Below are 14316 nucleotides of genomic sequence, written 5' to 3'. Positions count from 1 at the left end.
TTGTGGCTGGTGGACCAATGTTTTCTTCTGCAAATTCATCTTCTGGAAGCCTCATCTAGTAAAATCCAGGCCAGAAACATGAACTCATTTAAAATAGCTATGCTCTCATCAATGTCCCTAAGCTCGAATTGCATGGTGGAGAGGTAAGTTACCTAGATGCTCTACCTCCCAGATCCAGGAGTGATAGAGAAGATGAGAAGAAAGGAGCCAGGCTGCCACCCCAAGCCCTACCAGGAAGCTGGAGAAGAGAGACGGGAGAGTTTGTAGATCTTGGAGCGGGAAGCGGGTACAGAAGGCAGGAAATACTGCTATTTGTCACCTCCCCTACCTTGAGCTTCAGCTTCCTTTTATTCAATAACCTACTATCTGAAACATCATCTCCCAGAACAAGTCTTGGGTGGTGTCCACAAAATAAACTAAAAGAAAGGATCTTTCTTTCTTTCTTTCTTTTTCTTTCTCTTTCTTTCTTTCTCTTTCTTTCTTTCTTTCTTTCTTTCTTTCTTTCTTTCTTTCTTTCTTTCTTTCTTTCTTTCTTTCTTTCTCTCTCTCTCTCTCTCTCTCTCTCTCCCTCCCTCCCTCCCTCCCTCTCTCTCTCTCTCTCTTTCTTTCTTTTCTCTCTCTCTCTCTCTCTCTCTCTCTCTCTCTCTCTCCCCCTCCCTCTCTCCCTTCCTCCCTCCCTCCCCTCCCCTCAGTCATATCCCAGTAACTGACCCTCAGTCTCTGTTATTTGTTCTTTTGGGGCATCTCATTCTGAGTTCTACTCTACCCCTTGGATAATGGTGCGATCATTCATTCTCAGTTATCTGTCCATCTTCCTCTGGCCTAATGGTCTGAATTGGTTCCAGGTAGTGGTTTCTCTTATCTCTCACACTGCCTTCTGAGCTGCAGTGGTCTATAAAGCACATCATGAATGTATCAGACACTCTGGTTCTAGTCTCTGGTAGAAAGAGGCTCTGGGTAGTCTCTGGTCACCACCTGGTCCCAGGACTGGTTTTGTGATCTGATTCTGTAATGCAGTGGCGCCTTCCTACTGGGGCTCACTGAGAGCAGAGAAGTGACATTGGGAGGCTGGCTTCAGCCTCCAGAGTCTTCCCTGACTCTCCAGACGAGTCTCCTCATCCCTGTATCAGCACTTCCCACAGTGTGCTCTACAGAACCCTAGTTCTGTGCAGAGTTATTAAGTGCTATGCAATAGAAGGTTCTGTGGTCAAATGCCTAAGGGAATTACTGGTTAATCCTGGTTAGGGGAAAACGATTCCTGACTCAGGACTTCTCAGGCCTTTCTTGGGAACCTCCAAGAGTGAAATGTACCTACAGCCCTGGGCAGCCTCATGCGACTGGGGAGCCCTTCTTTGTGCACACATCCCAGGACTGATGTGCTATAGGAAATGCTCTCTTCCATAATCTTCTCCAAGTTCCTCAGCACCGACTTTCCAATCTAATGGAATTTGCTCAAACTGCTTCCAGAGGGATACTCCAGTGGAATCCTGGCAGGAGGTCTCTATGGGTCTAGGTGGCTGTGCATAGCTGGTGAATAAGCTCAGAACTGAGAGAGCAGCTGAGCCACCCAAACAGCCCCCTGAACCCCACTAGGCGATTCGTCTGCAAATTCCCATGAGAAGGCAGTCTGTGCCACCCCTTGCCCTGGCTACAGCTACACCTCTACATGCCCTGTACTCCCTAAAGCATGGATTCCTCCTTTTCTCTGGTCTTAGCTTAGGTTCCCCCCAGAAGCTGACTCTTGGGCAAGCATTTGAGCTCAAGAAGGAGATGAAGAAAACCTGGTAAGGGAGAAACATGAGACAAGAAGGGAAGGCAGCGAGTAAGGTGCTTTATGCAGCCAGCATGCTGGGAGATTAGGACCAAATCACGATGGAGACACTCAGTGCAGAGCACATGCCTCAGAGCTGACTTTCCCAAGGGGCAAGGGAACTGGGATGTTTATACACCATCTCCCCGCAGTCATCAGCTCATGCTGTGTGGAGGGCAGGACTGTGAATTTCCCAGCACTCTGACCTGTCCTAGTGTAGTAGACACCAATGGGAAGAGAAAGCACCCAGGCAAAAACTCAGGTGCTGGTGGTTGGAGTTTGGATCAGTGTGCACTGAAGGAGTAGAATGGGGGGAGATGGGCAAGGCACTGATAGCACGATAGCACCTGCTGTACCTCTGAGGGTGTCATCACCCCTCCTATCCTGGCAGGCCCTTCAGGAGGCGCAGACCTTGTTTGAATTATCACAGCTGTATCCCCAGTGCATAGCTCAGTGTCAGGCCCCATAGTACTGTTGAATGGCAGATCCTTCAAAGCATAGCTTAAATACATTTCTTTGAATTATCCATCCCATTCCACAGAATTAATCATCCCCATCTAAGTCCCTACATCCCTCTTTGCTCCCCTCTAGCCACACAGAATTATGGTTGCCGTCATCCTTATCTGTTTCCCTACTAGGCTGTGGGCCTCCTAAGCAGGACCCTTGTCTCCCAGGGCTGAGGCCCATAGTAGGAGCTTAACATGCAGCTCCTGGACTGCATGGAGCTAGTTCCACTGGGGCCTTTGGTATGGAGTACTCAGGGTGAGAAAGAACATTCAGCTCCAGCCTGTCTGCTGGGAAGCCCATGTGCAGTCGGAGGGGCCTGCCACCCTCCCCCAGCTGTGCCAGCCCCATGCAGTGGGCACACCCTCACTGGGCATTTGGCTCTGCCCTAGAGCTGTGCTCTTCACACTGCTCCCAGGGCCCCATTTATGAAAGCCCTCCACCTCACCTCAGCCCAAAGACCCCCGGAAACAGAAGGCAAGGGAATGAGAGGCCTCTGGGCAGATGGGTCAGCTTGGACTGTTCTGCAGTGAGGAGAAATGTACAGAGGCAGGGAGACTGAGGGGTGGCATCCTGGGCTCACTGAGAGCGGGAGGCCATCCTCTCCCAGCGACAAGACCCAGCCCTTTATGGTTATACAGAAGCCATGAGGACAGTCATACCAGCTTGGGTTCCCATACACAGGATAGTCTGTCTTCCTCTTGGAGGCTCCTGCCCTGTGCCAGTGGGAAATCAGAAACATGGCTACTGATGGCAAACGTGTTAAGAAGAAGAAAAAAACAAATCAGTATCTTAGGCCCACTAAGGTGATAGGCTTGTGCATCAGTTCTTCAGCAATCTTATGAAATTAGCTAAGGCCAAACTTCCAAACACAGGGAAAACGGAAATAAACCCTCCCAGGTCAGACGCACAGGGCTTGTCCTGCCTGCTACAAGGCTGTCTGTTGCTCTACAAAGTGTGTTCCATGGCCCAGCAGCATGGGCATTACTGAGGAGCATGTCAGAAATGCAGGCCCCGAACCCCAGCCCAGACCTACCTCATCATAATCTGCATTTGAACAAATCCGCAACTGATTCATATGGACATTAAAATCTGCGAAGTTCAGCCTTTGCTCAGATTCACTCCATTTGCTCAGGATTCTCCTTTTTAAACCATAAGAAGCTATGGGTTTGCCAGTCTCAAATCTTGAACACCTTCCCATTGGTCCAATCTGATGCCCATTGCCGTGCCTAAGAGAGGGACTGTCTTGCCTCCCTGCCTCTATGCCTGCTGCTCCCTTTGCCTAGACTGCCCTCCTTTGCCAGCTCCATTCTTAGCCTGCTAAAATTCAGCTCTAGGGCTCCCTTCTGGGCAGCTTCCCCTGATGCCCCGGGCTGTAAGAAGCCCTCCTCTGGTCTCCCATTAATCTATGTTATGACTCTGTCCTCAGTCATAGCATAGCTTTCAACCGACTGTGCAGCTCTGAAGTCTCCTCATCATGTGGGGAACTATGTGGTCAGCTTTACGTATACTCAACTTCCGCCATGGACACTTGAAACATCTTGGTCAAAGAGGAAAGGATGTCCACTGGACATTATTCTGAGGGTAAAAGAGCCCATTCATTCTGGAGGAGCCAATGGCAGATGGATCTGAAAATGTGCCCCCTACCCTGGCCCAGCCTGCTCCTGGCCTTCCACACAGAACTTCTGGGAGCTAAGACCTGAGGAGGGTTCAGGAAAGGTCAGCACACCAACTTCATAAGACCATTCTGAAATCCACACACACTTCCTCTCCTGATTGAGGCAAGACCCTGAATGGCAGAAGGCTCTAAAGGCAGCCCTTGGTGACGCTAATGAGCTGCAGGAGGGCAGGTGATGGGGGCTGTGCCTTCAGGATGCACAGACGTTACTTCAATAAATAATGAGCTCAATATCCGTGGGCGAGTTGGTATTTAGGCTCCTTTCCATGTGTTTTTGGAGGGATGATTAATGCAGCTGTAAAAGAGAAGCCGTGAGCTGTGTGTGGGCAGATGCAGACTGAAATGAAGGCCCCGAGCAAAGTGCCATCGTAGGACATGAGGGTCCAATGTGTAACCCCCTCCCCGGAAGGACACAGCACCTACTCTGTGCAGGGGACTCTCCATGCATTTCTCACTCATCTTGTCAAGAGCTCAGTGAGATTAGTGTTATTATCTGCATTTTACAAATAAGGAACCAGAAGCTCTGAGCAGTTAGAAAGAAAGGATTATCAAAATTCACCTAGCTGCTGAGTGCTGGAGTCAGGCTGCCCATCCGAACCTGTTTGTAAGGCAGAGCTCTTGCAAAATGCAACAAGCCTACTGCTGACCACCAGAGACCTAAGCTCGTCCTGAGCAATTTGCTTCATTTCAAAAATAGCCAGGTGAGGCCGGGTGCGGTGGCTCACGCCTGTAATCCCAGAACTTTGAGAGGTCAAGGCAGGTGGATCACCTGAGGTCGGGAGTTCGAGAACAGCCTGACCAACATGGAGAAACCCCACCTCTACTAAAAATATAAAATCAGCCAAGTATGGTGGCACACACCTGTAATCCCAGCTACTTAAGAGGCTGAGGCAGGAGAATTGCTTGAACTCAGGAGTTGGAGGTTGCACTGAGCCGAGATCACACCATTGCACTCCAGCCTAGCCAAAAAGAGCAAAACTCTATCTCAAAAAAAAAAAAAAAATGAAATGTTAATAAAACCCCCCAAGGGTCTCTCTGCTGCCTTCAAATGATGGAATGGACACTAGCTGGAATGTGCAGAAAGTCACATGGTTTATAAGAATGAGAGTCCCAGGGACTACAAGGACAGAAACTAAGTTATGGAGGGACCTTAGCAGCCCTGCCAAAGGCCCAAAACAGGTGAGGAGAAACTGAACAGATCTTCCAGGGCCCTGAGGAGTGCAGCCCACAAATCAGTGCAGTGAGAGTAAAAGAAGAGGACCCAGGGCCTGTAGCTGGGGCAGCCAGGGCCAGGCAGCAGCAACATGAGCTACAGCATCTGCCATGCCCATGACTAATCCTAGCTCTGCTTCTAGAGTCAGGGCTCTATGAGACCTTGGGCAAGCCACTCAACATTTCCAAGCCATCGGTGACATGTGATCATCATGCTGATCTGGAGGAGAGCCTGTCAAAAGAAAATGTACGGACAATATGTTTATTAGGTTAATGGCTAAAGGAAAAAAAAAAAGGCTTTCCTCCTATTCTCACAAACCACCCAACAACATTTTGACAATCAGTTCTCCAGCAGACACCACCTAGGTGTTCGCTAATTCAATTCCATCCTGACACCGTCTACCATTGGTTGGGGGCTCAGTCCCACAAGACTGCCTCCACTTCAGATGCCAGTTGCAAGTGGTAGGTGGTTACCTATCCTTTTGACAACCCACTACAAATCAGAGATTCCCATGACCCCCTCCTTGGTGTGATTAATTTGCCAGAGTGGCTCACAGAACTCAGGGAAACACATTATTTATGTTTATCAGTTTATTATAAAGAATATGATAAAGGATATAGATAAACAGCCAGATGGAAGAAATGCATGGTGTAAGGCATGGGAGAAGGGTGCACCACCTCCAAGAGCTTTTTGCCAGAAACAGGGATGAAGACCAACTATGCATTTCATAACATCACAATGGCCAGACAGAATTCCTTTTAGGGAGAGTGAGTGCTGGGTGGCAGGTGGGCATACAAACACACACTCAATTTCGTGAGTGCTGGGTGGCAGGTGGGCATACAAACACACACACACACACACCCCCACCCAGGACCAGAGCACCAACTGTGTACCGACTGTGGCCCAGACAGCAAAAGAGGGGAGGAGTTGACCTTCATGGGCCAGTGTGAAGAACACGGAGCTTGCTTCTGACAAAGAAAAGGGAGGACCACAAGTGTCAGGCCAGCAAGAAGACATGAGTGTAGGATGAACTGTGGGGCAGGGAAACCATGTGCAGTAAAGGGGCCAGCAGATGCTTTCAGAACTTGGAGGATTCTGGAGCCAATTAATGTTGCTGCCCTATATAATCTTCTCTAGGAAGGCCTATTGTGAGCCTGAACCTTGCGCATGAGTGAATTCTCTTGGTGGAACTTGCAGACTATCAGCACAGTGAAAGCATCACAGAGATGGTCGGTGGGGAGATAGACACCCAGGAGGCAGAGGCCACCTCATGTCCCGGGGAGTGAGTGGGAATCTACAAGAAGGACTCAGCACGCTGAAAGCTGTGAGATTATCTGAAATTACGCATATATCTTTGAGGGGCGAGTGGACCTGCTGGCACCTGGGCCACCCTTGTCAGAGGCTTGGCACCATCCCAGGTCCTTGTACCTCCTGCCCTTCTTGACTTCTTCCCTATATTCATTTCCTCAACCTTCTCTGCCTGTCACAATGTGTGCTCTGAAGGTCAGAAGTCCATGCTGCATCAGGACTATCCCCATCTTAGGAAATAAAACAAAAGGAATATTGGGTTTCTGTGAAACGAAGGGTATGCAAGCCCCAACGTCTTTGGGCACCCCAGGACACTTGCGCTCCTGTCAAGAAGGAGCAGAGATGAGGAGCAGATCTGAAAGTTAAATCACTCCAAATGGGTTTTCTTCATCTTCTTCTACTTAAAAAAAAATAATTCATAGTACTAGACAGGTTGACAACTTATTAAAAATGGTTCCTCACCTGGAAAGTGCTTATTACTTACAGTGTACTATCTTTATTACATCCATACTGACATTTAACACTCAATAAATCTCCACTCCCTCCATGAAGATGTCTGACAGCCAACGGCAGTCCCTGCCTTTTCTCTGCCTTCTAGCATGGGGTTTGGCTTCAGGGAGCTCAGCTGTGCTCTGCTACCAGGACCCTCAAAGCCAAGGGAAATCTTAGTGAAAAAGACCAGTCCTGGGATGGCTTTGTCCAAGCTGATGGCTCCTCCCCCAGCACAGCCAAGACCCCCATGTGCTAAAAGTGGCCAAAGCCCAAATGTAAAGGGATCTGCATGAGAGCTGTGTGTGTGTGAGGGAAGAAATAAATGTTCCTGCCATCTCCCCCAGCACTGGACCTGGTGTGATGGCCAAGACCCCTCACTGTGGTCTCCCCAGTCACCATGCTCCTCTCCAGGAGTGACCACCCATCATCCTCCAATAAGTAAATATGCCCCCAAACTCTGGGCCTTTGCTCATTCTTCTTCAACTTTCTTTCTTCTGCATCCCTAAGCTACTCAATTAATGCTCTGAATCTTCCCCACTCGTCTGCCTTCCCCCTTTATTTAACCATTCCACTTCCTTTTTTCTGTGAAAGGTTGTCTTCACAATATTATTATAAAAACCATTTTATATTGCATCAAGGCATAAGAGTGACACAATGGACTTTGGGGACTCAGGGAGAAAGGGTAGGAAGGGGTAAGGGATAAAAGACTACAAATTGGGTTCAGTGTATACTGCTTGGGTAATGGGTGCACCAAAATCTCACGAATCACTACTAAAGAACTTCCCCATATAACCAGATACCACCTGTTCCCCCAAAAGCTATGGAAATAAAAAATGAAAAAAATAAAATAAAAAATAGTTTTATATTGCATCAACATTATTTAGTATTAGGAAATGCTAGTACAAATAAACTATATCCAGTGAGTATGTAAGTTTTGAGACCCACTGAAAATACTCTTTCATCTGTTTTATAAATCAAAATTATTTTTCTCTCCTCTCATTCGAGTCCCTGCACAGGTTTTCCTTAGCAGCTGAGCTTGAAAGTTTCCACACATTGATGACTAATAAGGACAGTGGGAGGCCTGATCATTGCTCAGAAACTCCATCCACAATACTTGAGGCAGTGCCATGCAAGAGCTCCAGGCATGACCAGAGCTGGCCAATCCACACAGCACCTCCTGCAAGCTGGGACTCTGTCCTCCTTTCTACTGCACACTGAGCTCACTTTTCTGATGGAAAGACAGAGACAACCAAGAGCTGAATGCTGACTTCTTGAACCCTGCCTGCCCCTAGTGCAAATTCCTGCAGGAAAAGTGCACAGTGAATAAGGTGATGAAAATAACGACTTGGGTGAGGGAGCAGGACAAAGGTGGTTATAAGTCCAAGCTCTGTAATTGAACAGCTGGGTATGGGTCCTAGGTCCAAGCCTTACTATCTATGACATTGTACAAGCTATTTATTCTCCCTAAACTTCAGGGGATAATAGCTATGCCTATTTTATAGAGTATATTGGTTTCCTATTGTTGTGGTAACAAATTACTACAAACTTTATGAGGTAAATGACACAAATTTATTATTTTTCAGTTCCGCAGGTTAAAAATCTGCAATGGGTTTCGCTGAGCTAAAATCGAAGGGTCAGCAGGGCTCACTCCTTCTGCAGGCTCTAGGGGAGAATCCATTTTCTTTCCTTTTCCAGCTTCTATAAGCTTCCTGCATTCCTTGACTCAGGGTCCTCTTCCTCCAGCTTCACAGTCAGCCCAGGTGGATCAAATCCTTCTCTCATTGAATCACGATAACTCTCCAGCCTGCCTCTTTTGCTTGTTAAGACACTTGTGGACAATCCAGGATAACCTTCCCAACTCAAGGTCAGCTGATTAGCAAACCGATTTCCCTCTTGCCATGGAATAAACTGTATTCAGATTCTAGAGATTAGGATGTGGACCTCGTTGGGGGCCATCATCCTTCCTGCCACATAGGGTTGTTTGGAGAATCAAGTGAACAATACTTGGCACATAAGTGCTCTTGAACTGTTGGAAATTTCTGTATTTGGTTCCAAATCCTTGTATGAACTCCTGGGCCTTGGCAGCAAAGTACATGGGGGAGCCAGTCTGGTCTATTTGATCCAAGCTTCTTTTCTCCTGGACCCAAATGAGGTCCCTCTAAGAGTGAGAGGGCCACTTCCAAGTGGGTGATAACTATGGACCCAACTCACCACATAGATCCCTAAAAGGCCATGCTTACCAGAAAGACAAGTAAGGTCCAAAGATGGCCCACCCGAAAAGCCAAGAGCTTTAACTTCTTTGCTCTTCACAAGGAAAGCTCTACTATAGACCCCAAGGTCCAAATATGACCTTGCCCTTGACCCACGTGGCCTTTAGTAATGGAATGAAGAATAAAAAGAAGGCCTTTGTCAGCCATAGAAATTAAGGAGCAACATTAGAGCCCACTGCTGTGGAGTATGATCCAGGCACAGTGAAGTGTGCCCCAAACACAGAAAGAAAGTGACTTGGTAATAATAATAGCGTCAGTAGCTAACATTTTTTGAGTACTTCCTACATGCCCAGACTTGAATGAAAAGCTTTATGGAGTTTATCTTATTCCATTCCCACAGGAGTATGAATGGGGGAGCACTATTATGAGAGTGAAATGAGCAGGCACTCACAAATAGGTGGAAATAGCTTGCTGTTAGCAAACTGATAGCTGAGAGATGTGGGATCCCTGAAGATCCATCCTTTGACTTAGGCAGGTCTCAAGGATGCGGTGCTGGGAGAGGACTAGTACACGTTACATTGAAACCTATTCATCTGAGCTGAACCTCCCTGAGATAACAGTGTGAGCAAGTGGAGTGAGGCAAGGGCCTTTCACAAGGAGGAAAATGTCCACCTGTGCCCACCACTGTCCATGCCAGTCCACATGAAGATGGAATCTCCTTGGCAGGTTGCTCCCTAGAGAGAAGACAGAATCAGTTCCATCTGGTTTAGCAGGCAGAGCTTGGGAGTTAGGCCTGGTTTTAATGCCAGCTCTGCCACGAAAACACTGGTGACCTTAGGGAATATTCTTAATTTCTCTGTGCTTAGACTTCCCATTTTTCAGATAATGATGATATTAATAATAGCAAACACTTATGTAGGTGTTTACAAAGGGCAAGGCCCTGGTCAGCGAGCATATGTGTTGACTCTTATTCCTTGTAGCAACCCAATGAGGTAGGTGTTATTGTTATCCTGTTTTACAAATAGGAAACTGAGGCACAGAAAGTTTACATTAGCAATCTGCTGAAGGTCATAGAGCCAACGGTGGTCAGAGCTGGAATTTAAACACTTAAGAGTCTGGCTCTAGCCTCAGGGGTCCGACCACTACTCTATACTACTTCACAACATGGCTGCTATGATTTGAATGTGTCCCCCAAAAATCCTGCATTGGAAACTTCATCTCCACTGTGACAGTGTTGGGAAGTGGCGCCTAAAGATAGGTGTTTGCATCCTGGGGGCATTCACTTCATGAATGCATTAATGCCTTTATCACAAGAGAAGGTTCGTTGTTGCAGGAGCAGGTCCATTATCACGGGAGTGGGTTTCTTATAAAAGGGCAAGTTTGGCCTCTTCTCCTTCTCTCTCTCTCTCTCTCTCTCTCTCTCACAAACACACACACACACACACACACACACACACACACACACACACACTCCTTCCACCATAGGATAATACAGCAAAAAGGCCCTTACCAGATGTTGGCGCCTCCATCTTGGACTTCGCAGCCTTCAGAACTACGAGCCAATAAATCTCTGTGCATTATAAATTCTCAGTGTCAAGTATTCTGTTACAGCATACAAAATAGACTAAGAAAATGCCTTACCTCATAAGGCTGTTAGGAATTAAATAAGATATCTATGTAATGTGTATGCACAGTGTCTCACATGTATGATAACAGTATATAATACATGCCAAATATGATACATATTAAACACACAAGAAATGAATGGAGGCTCAGTGATAGAGCACTCAGCCCAGACCAGGGGCCTATAGGGACAGATACTATTGTTTTCAAATGGCCAGTGGTGTGACCAGAGTTACAAGGAAACGCAAGTCTTCTGTGGGACCATCTCTGACTTGTATGTCAGAGACAGCCCAGAAGGTCCAGAAGGTGTGCCCAGAAGGTCTGTCCCGGCAGTTGTAACCAATAAGCCTTGTGTTGCCTTTGACTTGTGTTCTCTCCAAATCATGCAGGGCTGGGCCTGGATCTCCCTAATGAAACTCCAACACGGATTGTCAGAGGTTTGTCTGGCACATCTAGGACTGGATAATGCAACCTAAATGCACTATTATTCTGGCACAGCCACACTCCCAGCCCTGAAAGCCCAGTACCCAAAGGTGGGCTCTGGCAGATAGTGGAGGTGTGGATGGCAAGGTGACAGAGGCAGGGTGTGCACTGAAGCAGAGTGGGACAGCCACAGAGGCCAGATCTAGGTCTAGCAAGTGTCCAGAGAGAGGTGGTCATCTCCAGTCCAAATCACTTGTCTCCCTGGTCCAGGTGGGGTCATTGTCACCAGGGAGTCAGAAGCCAGGCCAGCAACATGAGGTGGCTCTCCATCACATGCCCTGGACCTACAAGGGCACCTCAACTCTCTGCCATTCCAGGAGCTCTGTGGCAGCTGCTCACTTATAAGACATGTCCTATGAATCATTTGCAAGAAACAGGTGTCAAAAAAGACACACTATCATCCAAGAGCCATGAGCAGTGACATTGACAGGCATGAACACCTTCCAAGCCTTCTTCCCAGGTTCAGAGCACCAATCTAGTCACTGAATGCAAAGAGCAATTAGTCCTGCCAGATGGGGCATGTATCAAAAACCCTCTCCAGGGCATAACCAATTAAAGCCTGGGTTTTAAAAAGCCGATTGATTTGCTCAAAGGAGCAAACTCCTGGCTGCAGGGGCTCTTCCTGCTGAGCCATTTCTCTGCATTTCCTAAAGCAGATCTGAAACCTCCCTATGGATTTGGTTTTCGTATGGCTATGCACAGAGTCCGCTGATAATCTCTATGCTTCAAAGCACTTGCCAGGCATTCTTCTGATGCATATTCATTTAATAATTCAACACAATTTCACATCATCCTTTCACCCTGGAATCTGTACCCTGGGAAGGCCAGCAGCAAAGCGCTGGGGCAGCAGATTGGATGGACCAAGCCCAGTTGGCTGGCACAGTCTACACCACACCACAGAGGTACAGACGGGGACCTCTGAGCCAATCACTCCCCTCCAGAAGCAAGACAACCTCACTCGGCATCCACAGCCAAGCAGAGTCCGAGAAACAAGAAAGCCTGCCCATTACAGGAGATTCAGATGGACAAAATCAGTAGTGAAAAGCTCATCCCTTATAGAAAGGAAGAGTACCTGTGATTCATTTAGCATTGACTCAAAATTTGATTTTTAAATTCTAAAATGAAGAATGCCAGATACTGTTTTATTGGCCCAACCAGAATTAATGAGTAAATGAAAAAAGAAAGAAGAAAAGAAAAAAAAAAAAAAGATTCTTCAGGGCAGGGGAAATCACTCCAATTGTATCCTCGTGTTTAAGTCACACAGGTATCCTGGTATCAGGCAAAGGCCAGCATTTCATCCAACAGTTATTCGCACTGATGTGCTGCCAGCTTAGTGCCAAGCAATAGGCATACAGAAATGAGGAGACACCAGGTTCTGCCTTCTGGGTCACTTTTCTACTCATTGTGGCCTCACAAGGAACATCTCTGGTACCTGGTAGCTGCCTGTTTAGAAACCAACAACAACAGTGCCATAGAAGCTGAGAATGCCGCTAACAGAGGGAAGAATCAAGCCACAACAGAAAACAGCACAGGGTTAGAAATAGATCCACATTCTGCACTATTTACAATAGCAAAGACTTGGAACCAATTCAAATGCCCAACGATGATAGACTGGATAAAGAAAATGTGGTACATATATGCCATGGAATATTGTGCAGCCATAAAAAAGAATGAGTTCAAGTCCTTCGCAGGGACATGGATGAAGCCAGAAACCATCATTCTCAGCAAACTAACACAGGAACAGAAAACCAACACCACATGTTCTCACTCATAGGTGGGAGGTGAACAATGAGAACACATGGACACAGAGAGGGGAACATCACATACCGGGGCCTGTCGGGGGTTGGGGACAAGGGGAGGGAGAGCATTAGGACAAATACCTAATGTATGTGGGGCCTAAAAAACCTAAATGAGGGGTTGATAGCTCCAGAAAACCACCATGGCACATGTATACCTATGTAACGAACCTCCACGTTCTGCACATGTATCCCAGAACTTGAAGTAAAAAATAAACAAATAAACAAAAGAAGTGGATCTGCATTCTGAAGTTCCAGAGAAGAAAGACCATGACTTTAAAATTTCTTGGGCCGGGCGCGGTGGCTCACACCTGTAATCCCAGCATTTTGGGAGGCCGAGGCAGGCAGATCACAAGGTCAGGAGTTCAAGACCAACCTGGCCAATATGGTGAAACTCTGTCTCTACCAAAAATACAAAAATTAGCCGAGCATGGAGGCAGGCACCTATAGTCCCAGCTACTTGGGAGGCTGAGGCAGGAAAATCGCCTGAACCCAGGAAGCGGAGGTTGAAGTGAGCCAAGATCGTGCTATTGCACTCCAGCCTGGGCGACAGAGTGAGACTCCATCTCAAAAAAAAAAAAAAAAAAAAAAAAAAAAATTTCTTGGACCTCAGTAGGGCAACTTTTCCTCAATTGGGTGGATCTTTTTGGCAGCTTCTCTTCACAGCCGAAGGCCAGAGACTACTCAAGAAACAACATCTCCCATTCATGAAAACCTCCTGGTTTTCTGACCAGCTCAACCTTCCTACGTAAGCTTGATAAGTTCCTTATCTCTAGAAGGCTCAGTTTTCCCATCTATGAGTGGGAATAATATTAGCCAATATTGAGGAATCGTTAAGAGAATTAGGGATAGTGTTGTGAGTGTTTAGTAAGTCTCCAGCATACAGTGGTGCTCAGTAAGGGATTGTTGATTACAAAATGGAAATGATGTTATCTATATCTCAATTTCTTTTTGAAGAAAAGCCACGAGGTACACCCACTGCTGGGTCTCCCAGTTGGTGACTAGATAAGTAGGAGGCCCTGCTGAGGCCCAAGAAATTGCAAAGTCATGGCCTTTCTGCTCTGGAACTTCAGAACAGAGATTTATTTCTATCCCTGTGCTTTTGTTTGTTTGTGGCTTGAGCTAGTTGTCCCTTGGATCACAGGAATTTCCCCCCTTTCCTTCACCATCATGCTCCAGTCCCAGTATGTGGCAGCAGA

General features: G+C 47.0%; 1 protein-coding gene and 1 long non-coding RNA gene across 8 annotated transcripts in view; both read right to left on the bottom strand.

Annotated features, from left to right (window-relative positions):
• GALNT18 (polypeptide N-acetylgalactosaminyltransferase 18) overlaps positions 1 to 14316 on the bottom strand; it is a 362102-nt gene that overhangs the window by 210605 nt on the left and 137181 nt on the right. The gene's annotated exons all lie outside the window — the stretch shown is intronic.
• Positions 602 to 13716, bottom strand: LOC144334302 (uncharacterized). The gene is made up of 2 exons (XR_013404012.1): positions 13429 to 13716; positions 602 to 4719 (listed from the first exon to the last, which is right to left on the bottom strand). It is a non-coding gene; the product is annotated as an uncharacterized LOC144334302 (long non-coding RNA).

Source organism: Macaca mulatta, chromosome 14 (genome assembly GCF_049350105.2).
Source record: "Macaca mulatta isolate MMU2019108-1 chromosome 14, T2T-MMU8v2.0, whole genome shotgun sequence".
NCBI classification, from domain to species: domain Eukaryota; kingdom Metazoa; phylum Chordata; class Mammalia; order Primates; family Cercopithecidae; genus Macaca; species Macaca mulatta.
The sequence above is the reverse complement of the archived record's forward strand: the minus strand, read 5'-3'. Positions and strand labels throughout refer to the sequence as shown.